The sequence below is a fragment of the Balaenoptera borealis genome (genome assembly GCF_965194805.1).
Source record: "Balaenoptera borealis genome assembly, chromosome: 3".
In the NCBI taxonomy this organism is placed as follows: domain Eukaryota; kingdom Metazoa; phylum Chordata; class Mammalia; order Artiodactyla; family Balaenopteridae; genus Balaenoptera; species Balaenoptera borealis.
The window spans coordinates 105,854,600-105,865,711 of NC_138866.1; the positions used below are offsets into that span (position 1 = coordinate 105,854,600).

Genomic DNA, 11,112 nt, shown 5'->3' on the forward strand with positions numbered 1-11,112 from the left:
TCAAGTATATAGTACAGTATCGTTATCTATAGTCACGATGCGGTGTGTAAGATCCCCAGAACTTATTCATTTTCTAACTGGAAGTTTGTACACTTTGACCAGCAACTCCCCATCTCCCCTGCCCCCAGCACCTGGTAACCACCATTCTGCTCTCTGTTTCTACAAGTTTGGTCTTTTTAGATTCCACATATAAGTAAAATCTCACAGTATTTCTCTTTCTCTGTCTGACTTATTTCACTTAGCATAATGCCCTCAAGGTCCATCCCTATTGTCCCAAATGGCAAGAGTTCCTTCTTCTTATGGCTGGATAATATTCCATTGTATAAATATACCACATCTGGGGCTTCCCTGGTGGCGCAGTGGTTAAGAATCCGCCTGCCAATGCAGGGGACACAGGTTCAAGCCCTTGTCTCGGAAGATCCCACATGCGGAAGATCCCACATGCCGTGGAGCAACTAAGCCCGTGCACCACAACTACTGAGCCTGTGCTCTAGAGCCCACGAGCCACAACTACTGAAGCCCATGTGCCTAGAGCCCATGCTCTGCAACAAGAGAAGCCACCGCAATGAGAAACACGCGCACCACAATGAAGAGTAGCCCCCTCTCACCGCAACTAGAGAAAGCCCGCGTGCAGCAACGAAGACCCAACGCAGCCAAAAATAAATTTATAAAAATAAAATATACCACATCTTCTTTATTCATTCATCAACAGATATTTAGGTTGTTTCCATGTCTTGGCTATTCTGAGTAATACTGTAATGAACATGGGAGTGCAGATACCTCTTTGAGATCCTAACTTCATTCCTTTTGGATATATAGCCAGAAGCGGGATTGCTAGATCGTATGGTATTTCTATTTTTAATCTTTTGAGGAACCTCCATACTGTTTTCCATAGTGGCTGCACCAATTTACATTCTCACCAACAGTGCACAAGGTCTTTTTTCCACATCCTTGCTAACACTTATCTCTTGTCTTTTTTTTTTATGTAGATTTAAAAAATTAATTATTTTTCTTTTTTTAAAATTTATTTATTTAATTTATTTTTTTATACAGCAGGTTCTTATTAGTCATCCATTTTATACACATCAGTGTATACATGTCAATCCCAATCTCCCAATTCATCACACCATCACCCTCCTCCCTGCCGCTTTCCCCCCTTGGTGTCCATACGTTTGTTCTCTACATCTGTGTCTCAATTTCTGCCCTGCAAACCGGTTCATCTGTACCATTTTTCTAGGTTCCACATATACGTGTTAATAGACGATATTTGTTTTTCTCTTTCTGACTTACTTCACTCTGTATGACAGTCTCTAGATCCATCCACATCTCTGCAAATGACCCAATTTCGTTCCTTTTTATGGCTGAGTAATATTCCATTGTATATATGTACCACATCTTCTTTATCCATTCGTCTGTCAGTGGGCATTTAGGTTGCTTCCATGACCTGGCTATTGTAAGTAGTGCTGCAATGAACATTGGGGTGCATGTGTCTTTTTGAATTATGGTTTTCTCTGGGTATATGCCCAGTAGTGGGATTGCTGGATCATATACGGTAATTCTATTTTTAGTTTTCTGAGGAACCTCCACACTGTTGGCCACACCATGCGGCATGCGGTATCTTAGTTCCCCGACCAAGGATCAAACCTGGGCTCCCTGCAGTGGAAGCACAGAGTCTTAACCACTGGACCACCAGGGAAGTCCCAGTATCTTTCGGCTTTTTTGATAAAAGCCAGTCTGACAGGCGCAAGGTGATACTTCATTGTGGTTTTGATTTGCATTTCCCTGATGATTAGCGATGTTGAGCATCTTTTCATGTACCTGTTGGAATTTGCATGTCTTCTTTGGAAAAATGTCTATTTAGGTCCCCTGCCCATTTTTTAATCAGATTTTTCTTTTGCTATTGAGCTGTATGAGTTCTTTGTATATTTTGGATATTAACCCCTTATCCAATATATGGTTTATAAACATTTTCTCTCATTCCATAGGTTGCCTTTGATTTTGTTGATATTTTGTTTTGCTGGTTAGAAGCTTTTTAGTTTGATGGAGTCCCACTTATTGATGTTTGTTTTTGTTGTTTGTACTTTTGGTGTTGTATCAAAAAAAACTGTTGCTAAGACACATGTCAAGGAACTTTTTCCCTATGTTTTCTTCTAGGAGTTTCACAGTTTCAGGTCTTACATTTAAGTCTGTAATCCATTTTGAGTTAATTTTTTTGTGAGTGGTATAAGATAGGGGTTCTGTGTGTGGTTATCTAGTTGTCCTAACACTATTTATTGAAGAAACTCTCATTTCCCCATTGAGTATTCTTGGCTTCTTTGTCAAATATTAGTTGATTGTATGTGCGTGAGCTTATTTCTGTGCTCCTGATTCTGTTCCATTGGTATATGTGTCTGTTTTTATGCCAGTACCATACTGCTTTGATTAATATAGCTTTGTAATATAGTTTGAAATCAGGAGGTTTGGTACTTCCAGCTTTGTTCTTCTTGATCAGGATAGTTTTGGCTATTCTGTCTTTTGTCATTGCATGCAAATTTTAGGATTTTTAAAAAATGTCTGTGAAAAATGCCATTAGAATTTTGATATAGATTGCACTGAATCTTTTCAGATTTGTTAATAATATTTTGGGTTGTGTTGTTGGTTTTTTTTGTTTTTTTGTTTTTTTTAAAGAGTCCTTGTCTTTTAGAATTGCTGAGATATATACAGGAAAAAAATGATATGATACTTGGGATTTTTTTTTTTTTTTTTTTTTTTACAGAAGTCACAGGTGGAGAGGACAGCAATTTCCCTGCGAGCCTTGGCTATTTGATGGTCAGATCATTTTTATTTTATTTTATTTTATTTATTTTTTAATTATTAGCACCTTTAATTAATTAATTATTTATTTATTTATTTTTTGGGCTGTGTCGGGTCTTTGTTTCTGTGCGAGGGCTTCCTCTAGCTGCGGCAAGTGGGGGCCACTCTTCATCGCGGTGCGTGGGCCTCTCACTATCGCGGCCTCTCTTGTTGTGGAGCACAGGCTCCAGACACGCAGGTTCAGCAGTTGTGGCTCACGGGCCTAGTTGCTCCGCAGCATGTGGGATCTTCCCAGACCAGGGCTTGAACCCGTGTCCCCTGCACTGGCAGGCAGATTCTCAACCACTGCGCCACCAGGGAAGCCCCGATACTTGGGATTTATTTCCAAATAATTAGAGGGATGGAAATGAGTGGAGGTATAGATAAAATGAGATTGGCCATATATAGACAATTTTTGAAGCTAGGTGACAGGGGGTTCGTTATATGTTCCTACTTTTGTATGTTTGAAAATTTCCTTATTTCCATATTTATTTTTTATTTAAAAATAAACAAGAAGAATTGAAAGAGAAAAATCATGGTAAAGTAGTTGTTGAGGTCTGACATCTGTCAACGGTTGACTGCCAGCCTGGCTTTGACTGGTCTGCTGGCTGCACCCGAGTGTCTCCACCCTTGTTCCCTCCCTCACTGCCCCACGGACACTTCCCAGGAGGGAGCACTCTCAGTGGCCTGTGGACTCCCGTGGACCCAGGTGGGAAGAGCAGGCGATCACATGAGGCCACCACTGTTGTGGAACATATAATGATTCTACACTATGGCCCTCCCATAGTCAGAACACTTGAGAAAGCAAAGAGCTGAGGTGTGTGAGAAGGAGGAAAGGGAGGAAAACTTGGATCAGAGGTTGGGGAAAATTCTGGTCAAAGGAGTGAATTGAACTAGAGCGACCGATAAATCATGCAAACCATCTTTGAATGCATTTCTTAATGAACATTAAAAACCCTGCAGGCGGTTGTACTTCTCCTTTGCTTGAAGATGACCACTTTGGAAATGACTGATGCCTCAATGGAAGGTCAGTTGCAGGCTGGCTGTTTCAGAACAGAGAACGCATTTCCCATGGAAGCAATGTTATATGTGGTGTTGGGTTCCCAAGTTCTCCCTTAATCTTTAAAATTTTATATAATCTTTAAAAAATGTGAATCACTATGTTGTACACCTGAAATTTATGTACTACTGTAAATCAACTATACCTCAATAAAAAAAAGAAGGAGCCAAGATATCTGAAAGACTAGACACTTATCCTTAAAAAAAAATTGATTTATGTTAGTTCCTCACCATATGTTGAATGGGAGTTTGTAAGGAAAAGCAATTCAATTATTTAACAAAAAGAAACTACAATTATTTGGTTACATCTGAGTGTTATTTGTGAAACTTCATTGGAATTGTCTTATCAACTTAAGGAAAATTAAAAACTTCAAATGAAAAAATAAAGTTTACTCAGCTAGTTTAAACGCTGAGCATTTGCACCTGAAGTAGTGAAGACAGATTTCAAGGTTTGGAAAGTTAGAAAACACTTGTGTTACATGTCAGGCTAGCAGAGATGTTGTGCCTGGCAGCCCTCAGGAACTCTTAGTGGGATTCAGAGGAGGGAGAGAGTCCTTCCAGTTAGGAAGCCAGGGAAGCAGTGAGATTTGAGCTGGGCTTAGAGTGGTGGATACATTTCAGGGGCAGAGCAATCCCTCTGTCCTCCTTCCTCATCTTTGTTAGGAAAAATTCTGAAGTGTGCTTTGGGGCAATTCCCAAATGAGCCTTGAATCAGGCCCAGTGAGTTATGAGGAAGTGTTAGGAGTGAGGCCAAATCTATCTGAGGCAGACAGAAATGTGCTCAGGATGTGCTGAATTGATAACCACACCTCCAGGCCTTCAGGATGATTCCAGCTGACCATCGCCACCCCACACTCCTCCATCAGATTCCAGGCCCACGGTTCCTGACCTGTTTCTCACTTCCACTTCTGTCAAAACTACAGGGTCAGATTGGCTCTTATCTTTGTTTTTGTTATGATGTTCCAAACACAGCCTTCCTCAAGTGATCTTTTCCACCAGGCCCATAACTTCTTCCTGAAACTAGCATCCAGAATGCAAATACCAGATCCATCAGGCAGGTTCAAAAAAATAGGTCTCAGATGGCTTCCTTATTTCAGGAAGCATTGGATTAATTATTTCCACTCAGGAAAATATTATGCTGGAGTCCATTCCTGCTTCTAGTCCCCAAGTGAACTCCAGGAAAAAGCAAACGAAAAGCAGTCTTAGTGCATGAAGATCAAAGGATGAAAGGGCCTCATTTTCCCTAGCGTGAAACTTTAATAGTTAAAGTAATAAAGAGAATAGATTCTCTTGACTCCCCCCTTTCCTCTCCCATAACAGCCAGGAACTCATTTCTCATTTGCTTCTCAGCCATCAGCTGTCCCGTATCAGTTATCTATTGCGACACTAATGCTGTGTAAGAAAATCTCCCAATTTTAGTGGCTTCAAACAACAACCATTTCTTATTGCTCATGTGACTGTAGGTTGGATGGGTGGTTCTGATGATTTGGGCCAGGCTTGGCTTAACTCAGCTGGGCTTACTCTGGGGTCAGTTCCTGGCTGAGCTGGGGGCTGGTCGATCAAGCATGGCCTCAGGTGGGATGAATCAGTTCTCTTCCTCAGACTAGCCCAGGCTTGTTCTCTCTTCAGGTGGGATGAATCAGTTCTCCTCCTCAGACTAGCCCAGGCTTGTTCTCTCTTCCTCTAGCTGGACTGCTCTCATGGCTGAAGCAGGGGTCCTAAGTGAAGAGCAGAAGCATTCAAGACCCCCAGAGGCCTGGACTTGAAATGGCACAATTCGGCTACACTCTGTTGGCCCAAAGCAAGTCACAAGTCCAGCTCCGATTTCGGGGGTGAGAAAGGACACTCCGCTTCATAATGGGAGGAGTCGTGAAGCCATGTAGGAAGGGGGATGCCTACAGGGGGGCCATTAACTGTGGCCATGAGTGCCAGCAATCTATCAGAACTGCCAACATGATTTTTCTTTTAATTGTGGACTTAGTCCAATATCATACATTAATGAAACATTCAGATTCTACTTCCAAATTCCTAATTCCTAGGGAACCGGGAAACCGTCAACCTTCTATAATCCTTCTTCATGTGACAAACATTTCCAGAGCATCCACTGTGCCCAGCCCCTTGCTCAGTAGGTCCTGGGGAAATACAGGAAAATGACCCCTCTCTGTCCCCTGGATGCTCAGCCCAGTGGGAGAATCGAACCATGAACAGGGAGAGGAGGCGCCATTCAGCAGCTGTGGGAAGCCCTGGGGGAGTGATATTTGGTCTTGAGTTAGAGTTTTCCGGAAAGAGAAGGAAGGGGAGTTTATTCCAGAGGCCTTGAAACTGTAAAGATGGTCGTGTTTTCAGGAAAGAGAGCTGCTTGCAGGGAAGGGCAGACCGGGGTTGCAAAGGGGCTTAAAAGCCCTTCCTTATTCTGAAGGGTACATGAAGCCACTGCAGGGCTTGAGCTGGACTCACGTGCCAGGTTTGCTTTCAGAAAGATCTCTGGGGCAGCAGGGAGGTGGAGGCAGAGCAGAAGACAGGGAGACAGGTTGCGAGACCATTTCCATTCCAAACCTGTCCTTTCAAGTTGAAGTTTCTATGATGCCCACCTGCTGGCTGAACTGGAGAGCCTCTCTGGAGCAGCTCAGAATTACACAAGCCTGTGTGCAGTGGGGGCAGGGTCGGGAAGCTTTGCCCTTCTCTGCTCTTGGCCAACTTCATAACAGGTTAGCTTTTAAACTTCTGCCTCATTCCAGACACTATGCCTCTGGCCCTGGAAAGAACTTACCCTTCCTGATCCTGCATAACATTTCCACTTTCTGGGAAACACACCCTGTGTGTGATTAGGTGAGGGAGGCACATACAAATCTTTTAAAGTCCTAAACCTTCCTTCTCTGCATTTATCTTACAAAGGCTCCATCCCGGGAGAATTGCCAGCTGCAGTTTTCTTTTGCTGACGCCTAGCTCAGCTCCTGAGCTTTCAGATCCCCAGCTCATCTCCCATCACAACTGGGTTGTCACAAAACTCATGGGAAAGCATGGCAGGCAGAAGAGTGGCCCCAAGACGTCCATGTCCTGATCCCCAGAACCTGTGAATGTGTTGTTACAGGCGAAGGGGAATTAAGGTTGCTAATCAGCTGACCTTAAGACGGGAAGTTATCCTGGATTACCCAGATGGACTCAATGTAATCATTAAGGTCCTTAAAAGGGGAAGAGGGAGGCAGAAGGGAGCTCAGAGCGAGGCAGGGTGAGAACTCCGCCTGACACTGCTGGCCTTCGAGCCGGGGGAAGAGGGCCATGAGCCGCGAATGTGGTGGCCTCTAGAAGCTGGAAAGGACAAGGAAATGGATTCTCCCCTGGAGCTTCCAGAAAGGAACACAGCCCTGCCAACCCCTTGATTCTAGCCCAGTGAGACCCACGTCGGACTTCTGAACCACAGAACTGTCAGGTAATAAGTTTACGTTGTTTGAGGTGATTTGTTACGGCGGCAATAGGAAACCAATACAGGACATGTGAGTGGACGGTGGCTTCCTTGAGGACAGGGGTTACTGTTACATCCTCCAAATCCAGAGCATGCTGTCGCGGGCCCAGTGCTCAGAAAGGATTTTCAGAAGGGGTAGGAGTGATGGAAGGAGTGGGCATCTGGTCTCTCCAAGCCCCCATCTGGCTGTGTGACCATGGTGAGTCCCCTCACCTTCCGGTGACTCAGTTTCCATGTCTTCTCTTTTTAAAAAAAAAAAAAAAAATTTATTTATTTATTATTTATTTATGGCTGTGTTTGGTCTTCGTTTCTGTGCAAGGGCTTTTCTCTAGTTGCGGCAAGTGGGGGCCACTCTTCATCGCGGTGCGCAGGCCTCTTATTATTGCGGCCTCTCTTGTTGCGGAGCACAGGCTCCAGACGCGCAGGCTCAGTAGTTGTGGCTCACGGGCCTAGTTGCTCCGCGGCATGTGGGATCTTCCCAGACCAGGGCTCGAACCCGTGTCTCCTGCATTGGCAGGCAGATTCTCAACCACTGCGCCACCAGGGAAGCCCTCCATGTCTCTTAAGTAAGGAAGTCAGGGCTAATGACCTCCAATGTTTTGGAGACTTTTGAGTTGAACTGCAGATATGTTCCTTACTTCCTTTTCTCTCCTGGCAGCCACCACTGGATGACTCTCTCCTCCCACTGGTCTCACCCATAAAGTCTGATACTATCCTTCTCAATGAGTCAGCGCCTGAGGCCTTCATCAACTCTGTTCTCACCACCCTCTCTGGGGTCCCCTGCCCACAGGTTCAATTTGGAGATGATGGTAGACATAGCTGCCCAGACCCCCCTCATCCTCCAAACCCTGAGAAACCACCTTGCCCATTCTCAGCCATGGAATGTGGCATGGACTCTTGCTTCACAGTTTTGCTTAGGATCAGTGCCTGGGACATCCCCCTGACCTGTAATGCTTTGGGTTTGAATCATGCATTTCCTCAGAGCAGTGTGTGGCCTTGGAGCCTGTCTTTCCTATTCAGTGACAGGGGACAATCACTGGATCAATGGGAAGAAAAATGAAGCTCTGTGTTCTTATCTACTATGAGAGCCATGTCCCAAGAGTAGGACGACACTCAGGGTGACATCTGTTTTCCTGACCCTCCTACCCCTGTTTACAGAGAGTGATGATATGTCTAAGTGCAGATTCAACTTAGAGGAATCGTTTTCATTTAATAAAGAACTGAACCAAATTACAGCATGCTACCTCCAGGTGATAGTCAGATCTGCCATTCTCGAATGATCTAAATTTGTTTTGGGTTATAGATGTTCTTAGAGCCCGAGTTCTCTTCTCTGACCACCCATTAGAATCACTCAGGGAGTGTTTAAAAATCCAAGCCCAGCTGCACCTCAGAGCCATTGAATCACTGGGTTAAATTTATTTGGTTTATAAGTGACTCCACTTTTCCAGATTCTGATGTGCAGTCAGGTTTGGGAACCACTGCCTTAGATGACAGTATTTACTCCTGTTCTTCCCTTTGCTGTTTACAAAAACAAGTTTACTCAATGGACACCTCTTATAGCAATGGGTCGTGATTGTTTACTAATACAGTTCACTTGATATGGAATAGAAACCAAAAAACAAGTTTACTGAACGATGACTCTAAAGCGCAACAACATCCACGTGCCCTTGATTGTTAAACAAGAAAATGCTCTGTGTAACTGACCCTGGACCCCCGCTTAGTGCCAAACAGTACTTACAGGTAGTCTTGGGATCTCAGCCCTGGGCCTTCTAGCCAGCTGAGCATCCAAAGTCTTCCAGAAGTTTGTGGATGAGACTTCTATGGACTCCCTTAGCTCTCTGTCTTCTATGAGCCCAAACGAAAAAAAAAAAGCTGGCACCTGTGCTGACCTTTTAGGCCCTGATCCAGAAAACCTGCTCTCTCCATGAGGTTGCCTCTCCCACCCATCCCCCCACTGCCTCCTGGCTCCCTCATGCTTTGCTCACGGACTTTCAGCCCTAGTGCATCTGTGAGGTATAATCCTCCCTGAGTCCCCCTTGCTCTGTGGACCAACCCTTTGGAGCACACCCTTTGACCCAGCCCCTGACACTGCTCTTAATCTCGCTGCGTGCCCCTCACCCATTCAGCAAGGGAGACTGGGACCTGCAGGCGTGGCTGCGAGGCTCACTGTGCCCCGCCTCGGTGTATTGGGGGCAGCAGGCCAGGACCAGGGCCTATGGAGGCCTGATGGTTACAGGTCTCACCTGGACCAGCAATGCCCTATAGGGGCAGGCTCTTGGGAGCAAGGGCTTCTGGGTCACACCTGGAGCATAGGAACATGCTGGCATCAGTCAGCCAACAAATGCAACTCATCTGAAGTGACTATTTTTTTTTTTAATTTTTATTTATTTATTTATGGCTGTGTTGGGTCTTCGTTTCTGTGCGAGGGCTTTCTCTAGTTGTGGCAAGCGGGGGCCACTCTTCATCGCGGTGCGCGGGCCTCTCACTATCGCGGCCTCTCTTGTTGCGGAGCACAGGCTCCAGACGCTCAGGCTCAGTAGTTGTGGCTCACGGGTCTAGTCGCTCCGCGGCACGTGGGATCTTCCCAGACCAGGGCTCGAACCCGTGTCCCCTGCATTGGCAGGCAGATTCTCAACCACTGCGCCACCAGGGAAGCCCTGAAGTGACTATTAATGGCTGAGAGGGCACTGAGGACAGGCAGTGGGACTGCAGCACAGGATGTAAGGGGGAAGGGTCAAGAATCTGGTCTTGGGTGCTGGTGCCTGGGCAGGGAGGGGGCCCCAGCAGGCACTGTGGCACCCGAGGTGGTTCCTGCTACCTACAGCCCCCCTCACCCCCGTGACGGTCTTTCACGCTGCAGACCCCATATGGCTTCCCTGCCTCAATCAGAGATGTAAGCCTCAGCCCGTGAAGGGCAGACTCAACTGGTACGTCCTCCTCAGAGAGTAAGTCTGAGCCAGTTCCCGCTGGTGCCCCTCACTTCTCCAGTGAGCAGGAATCCAGTCACACAGCGGCATGACTTTGCTGAGTAAAATCCCCCAAGGCTAATTGTTCACAATCTGAAGAGAGGAACGTTCCATTCTCAAAGAAAAGGGAAACATCCTTTCTTCCAAAGAGCCGCTAACAGCCAGCTGCTAACTAGGTATCACTTGAAATTCACAGACACCAGTTCCCATAGCAACCCCAGGGAACTATCACAGCCTGCCCTTGATACAAACGGCTTTAGCAAGGGGTTTCGAAAGAATCAAATATTTTAGACACAAGTTTTAAACGCAGTTTCTAGGTAGACATCAAGGGGTTCCTCACCTGAGGTAATTTGATGAGAAAGTCAGTGTTCGGTTCAGTCAATGAAAACAACTCTGATGTGATCAATGGCTGGGAGCAGTAGGGCAGTTGGTGTAAAGGCACTGAGGCTGCATCCCATGATGAAGGGGACATCCCTAGGCTTAGCATCATGTTTGAAATCCTTGGACAGCCTTCCGTGTGCAGTGCTGTTTGGAAATGATACTAGGAACCGGAGAAGCCGCAGATGCACAATGATGGCAGCCTTGGTGTGAGCCCTCCACCAGCCTGCGTGGCACAGTAAGCCCACGTCTGTACTTAGCCCCTCAATTCGGTCACCTTGGTGCCTTCTGATGAGGACAGCCCTCTCCTCTGCTCTTTCTTGGGTGCTGCAGAGGATGAGTATGAGTCTCCCCAGGCCTTCTTCTCTGAGGACAGGTTGTCTGGCCCCCTGGAGCGAATTCTCCAGGCACACA

The 11,112-nt window shown here is 45.9% G+C and overlaps 1 protein-coding gene across 1 annotated transcript in view; it reads left to right on the forward strand.

The window, feature by feature from the left end:
• The window catches only part of LOC309626838 (uncharacterized protein), a 32,490-nt gene extending 25,170 nt beyond the window's left edge, over positions 1-7,320 (forward strand). Inside the window, exon 8 of the mRNA XM_082388206.1 lies at positions 2,756-7,320. The gene's annotated coding sequence lies outside the window, so the exon portion shown is untranslated. The remainder of the gene's footprint in view (positions 1-2,755) is intronic.
• Positions 7,321-11,112: the final 3,792 nt, after the last annotated feature.